The sequence below is a fragment of the Montipora capricornis genome, chromosome 13 (genome assembly GCF_036669925.1).
Source record: "Montipora capricornis isolate CH-2021 chromosome 13, ASM3666992v2, whole genome shotgun sequence".
Taxonomy (NCBI): domain Eukaryota; kingdom Metazoa; phylum Cnidaria; class Anthozoa; order Scleractinia; family Acroporidae; genus Montipora; species Montipora capricornis.
The window spans coordinates 16,707,130-16,712,129 of record NC_090895.1 but is presented as its reverse complement, the minus strand read 5'-3'; the positions used below and the strand labels follow the sequence as shown (position 1 = coordinate 16,712,129).

The 5,000-nt window shown below is 44.4% G+C and overlaps 1 protein-coding gene across 1 annotated transcript in view; it reads left to right on the top strand.

Moving 5' to 3' along the window:
* Positions 1 to 5,000, top strand: part of LOC138028796 (uncharacterized) — a 52,858-nt gene that overhangs the window by 11,219 nt on the left and 36,639 nt on the right.

Sequence of the window (5,000 nt, the reverse complement as noted above, 5' to 3'; positions counted from 1 at the left end):
TGCCACTGTTGTCGCTACTCCTGAATGTCCGGTCTGATGAAAGTGTCGGGTTATCAGCAGCGATATCCAGTGAATATGAGGAAGCAAAGCAGGATGCCTAGCTTCATACGAGATCAGGGCTTCATCGGCTCGACCTCCAACTCTAATGATGCCTTTATTGTCTGTGAAGGGACTAAGCTTCTGAAAATCTCCTTTCTTGAGGCGACCAAGGAGGCTTTTCTGGCTCTCTTTCACCCAGTAGATCTCTGCATCCTGTGGTTCTTCGGGCGTGAGTGGTCCGTCGTTTGCTTCTTTGGAATTTTCAGCTGTCTTCTTCTTTTCCCATTGTATACGTAGATTCCAGATGAACCTCAGGACGTAGGCGCTGACTCTGACAAGTCTTCTCCAGTTTGAGAACCTTCAAGCAATCAATCAACTCTGGCTGGTTGGCTAGCTTCATAACGCCTTGAGGCTTGCGTCGTTCTTTCTCAACTTTAGACTGGTCAGCGGTAAATTCTTCATTTGGCCAGTCATCCTCGGGCAAGCCAAAAAACTCTGGTCCGTGTTCCATCTGTCAGTTAAACGCTCAACCGGTATACCTCGAGAGACGTCATCAGCTACGTTGGAATCTCCAGGCACGTGTCTCTACTGGGAGGGATCTGAATTGCTTTGGATTTCTGCAACACGGGCGGATACAAATGGCTTGAATTCTCTGGCTTGACTGGGGATTCACGACAACACTATATTGCTGTCTGTGAAAAACACGGCTTTCATGAATTGTATTCGTGTTTCCTCAATGATAAACTGATATAGCCTGGTTGCCAGTACTGCGTCTTGTAGCTCTAGACGAGGTACAGTCAGCAGTTTCAGGTTAGGGTTAATTTGCTGCAATAAATCTTATGTTGAAAGAACTCCTTTCTGTCTGCCACCTGATGTACGCACAAGCTCCAAAGGCTTCACTAGATGCGTCCGAGAAAATGCAAAATGTCGGAGCTTCAATTACTTGCGGTGGCGTCAGTGGCCTCTCAAAGGTTACGTTGTTGAGGTTTTTCATTTCTTGGAAGAAACGAATCCATTCTTCGCGCACTGGTGTCGGCAGCTCTTGATCCCATTCTAACCCTCTTTGCCATAATCGCTGCATCCCGATTTTGGCGCGAACTAGGAATGCGGCTGCAAATCCGACAGGATCAAATAGTCGGGCGATCTGACTTAGTATTCCTCTCTTGGTCTGCTTTATCTCTTCCGGTGGATTAAACTTGAACATAAAAACGTCTTCAGTGCGGTTCCAAATGGTTCCGAGTATCTTCTCTTCAGTTGCGCCGTGTAGAAGTTTCACTGAAGTCTCCCTCTGGCCTTCTTTCTCTTTTCGTAGACGCTGATTTGAGAGCCATCCTTTGACTTGAAATCCACGCACCTTGGGATAATACGTTATCCATGTCGGCTGTTAGTTGTTCGGCCTCTTGTACAGTGGGAACTGAATCGCAAATGTCTTCCATATACGTGTTCTCTTTCAGCACCTTAACCGCGTGTGGATACGAGGACTTTGCCTCATCAGCCGTTTTTCGTAAGGCAATTTGGGCCATAGCCGGTGCAGGTTTGTCTCCTAATGTCAGGACGGTCTTAACATAGACATCAGGCTCGCTCTCTCTTTCCATGTTTCTCCACAAGTACCGATGAACTTGCTGATCTCGTTCAGGAATAAGGACCCTACGATAAATCTTGGATATGTCTTCAGTCACTGCAATCTCATTTTCTCTAAATCTCAAAATAACTCCAAACAGGCTGTTCAGCAGATCAGGACCTTTTATCCAATAATCATTCAAGCGATGGCCTTGATAGGACGCAGACGAATTGAAGACGATGCGGATTGGTGTGGTCTTCTTTTCCGGTCTTACAACTTCATGGTGTGAGATGTAGTGTATTGGGCCTTTATACGCCGTCATTTGTTCCTTTGTCAATTTCCTCGCAAAGTTCATTTCTGTGAGCTCGGTCATTTACTCATCATAGGCTTTGGCATGTTCTGGGTTCTTGGCGAGTCGACACTCGGTCGCTTCCAGCTTCTTTTCGGCTTGTAATCTGTTGTTCGGTAGGGTAGAGGGGTCCCTTTTCCAGGGGTACGGAATGAGCCACTGCGTTCCGATCTTTTGGCAGGATTTTTCAATAATCTTCGCTTCCTTTCGTTCAAACGAGCTTAACTTATCGGCTTCACAATTGCAAGGTTTGATTGCCACCCCCATTGACTCCGTTGACCAAAAGTCAGTCATTTCGATGTGCTCATAAAGCTTGACATTTAGCACATGAAGGACGTGGGCGTGCCCTCTAGGTTTAGCCCCGAATACTACCCAGCCAAGGGGTGAGTGCCTCGCCACGAGGTTAGCAGCTTGTTTGGTTTCCCCTGTATGTAATCTTGGGTGGTCTATCCCGATCAGCATGTCAACAGGACCGTCACCTCTTTTGATATTTTTCTCTCCTAGACCTAGGAGCTTCACGACTTCGTGCACTTTGATCTTGGAAATGTTGCTGCTTATGCAAGGTATCCCCACGGCTGTGACTGAATAGCTGGCCTTGTTTTCCAGGGACCTGACACGGACGCGGAACATCTTTGTTGCAATTTCTTCCTCCTCTCCTCCGACCTTTGCTATCGTTATGGTAACATCCTTGCCCTTCAGACGTAGTTCCTCTGCCACAGATATAAGCGTATTAGGCTAATTTGTGCGCCAAAATTTAGAAGCACATTTCCTTGCTTGTTAGCTCCCTCTTTTCCAAGAATCTCTGCTAGTACGATTGGCAACATAGCCTCTCCGTCGTTAGCTACAGATGTGATCGCCACGGCTGAATTTGGTGAAGCATTGTGTAGCAGTGGATGGTGAAAGGGTTTGCATTGGCTTCCGTTGACCATCTCGTTACACTGGCGTTGGCGGGAGCAGTTTGACGAGTTATGATCGCGGCCAGCTCGTTTGAGGCAGCTATAACATCCGTGATTTTCCTTGACGGCCTTTAGACGGTCGCTGGGATTCATTGAGATAAACTTTGAACACTGATCCGTCCATTGAGTTGAAACTTAGCACTTAGAGCTTGTTGTCTTTTTTCCATCGCCATAACCGAGGTGACAGACGTTTTTTAGGGGTTGGTAGCCACTTCTAAGCGGTGCGGTGGCTCCCATACGAGATTTCATCTCACTTGTCATCCAGGAGATCAACATTTCCAGCGTGGCCTCGCTCTTTGTACTTTCTAAAAAACGTGACCAGACTTTGCGGTCGTCAGAAAACATCTTTTGTTCTATGATGGCCAACATGTGGTTATTGTCCATGTCATTATGTCTGCCGACCTCCGCGAGGGTGTTGAAGCTTCTTTTCACAAGATGAACCAAATCACAAAAGCTCCGTCACGCAAGGGCTTAAATCGAGCGATGTCTTGCGTTATTATGTCTGCCACAAATCGAGGATCTCCATAGATCGAGTCGAAGTACTCCCTAGCAGCATCATAATCTTGGCCGATACCTTTGATTAACTCCAGGGGCTTTCCTTGTAAGCTGGCTCTTAACAAGGTGATAGCGTCCCGTTTGCTGTGCCTTGTTTCTACGAGGTGTTTAAAGTCGGCCTTGAATATCACGTAATCTCTTACGTCACCGGAGAATTTTGGTATCTTAGGTTTTTCCATCCGGAAAGCACATTCCAATTTATTACTGTTTTTGGCCCCCAAACTTGAAATTTGCGACCGGACGGTTTCTTTGGTTCCATTTTTTCCCACGTGGCCAGTCGAAGAATCAGTGCTTGTTTCGGTGCGCGAGTTTTGTGCTGTCGCCCCGACGCTTTTGTCATCAACTGCACTTTGTTCGTGGTTAGCAGCGCTTCCTGTGTGGCTTTCTTGTTGAATGACCAATTTGTCGGCGGTTTTGTCTTGTGGTTCTGAACTTCCTGTGCAATAATCATTTTTTTGTGAAGTCATGCGTTCCTTTATATAATCTTCGGTGTCGAGTTTTAATCTCATGAACATTTCTTGACATTCAAACACGCTATCGTCGGATCATTAGCAGATGTGGACGAGGCCCTATGTAAAAACAGTAATAAACGTAAAAAACAAGCTGCTTAATGCGTACTGCTGGTAAACAGACTGCTTCTGCATTCGGACTGTTAGTTGTGCTGTACGAATGAACTACAGTCTAATTTATGGAAAGAAGATCCTCAAAACAGATCACAGGCGAGGCTTCTTTATTTGTTTTACACTGAATAATAGAGAATTGGCTAATTTCATCACGTATTCGGGAAACTTTTTTTCAAATCCTACGAGTGGCGTCAGCTGTGCATCTGTACTCTCATGGAGGATGCTGTTTTAACCATTCAGAGTGCGCGGTATATCGAAACTTTATTATGATTAAAAAAAAGAAAAAAAAAAAAAAAAACCGGCCGAGTGCGTTGTTGAATTATCCAAGAAAACGGGAATTTTTAAGAACAATAAGAGAGAATTGCCAGGGAACGACTTGTGCATTTCGTACTCTTTGAGTGTTCTTAAATTCCCTTATATAACTCAACGATGCACGAGGAAGAAGGTTTTTTTGAAATATTTACTTTATAAATAGTGACAAAGAAATTCAGGTGAAACCACTTGTTTTCAAACAAGTTTAATCAATCAATATCGATTTTCTCTTAACATCAGCAAGGATTATTTTCCATTGGCTCAAACTGTGAATAAAAATTACACGTTACTGAACTCATTTTGCTTCAACAATTTTTAATACAACGAAAATCACCTTGGGCTGTTTGTGTGTAAAGGTTCTTAATTAAGAAAGACCAACTGTTTGAGAAGGTTGAAACACATCACTTCTTTGTACTCGGAGGCAAATTCATTTTAATTTGTACCGATAACGACTGTATAGCATAAATGCTGAACATGCCACAGAGCAGGTGAGCATGTTGTTGAGCCGTCGGTTGATTCATATCTTTGACTTCAGGAAAGGGTAGAGATTTGTGAGCACTCTACTTTAGGATAAAAAATGTCATTTTCGCCTCATTTTTTGGTAT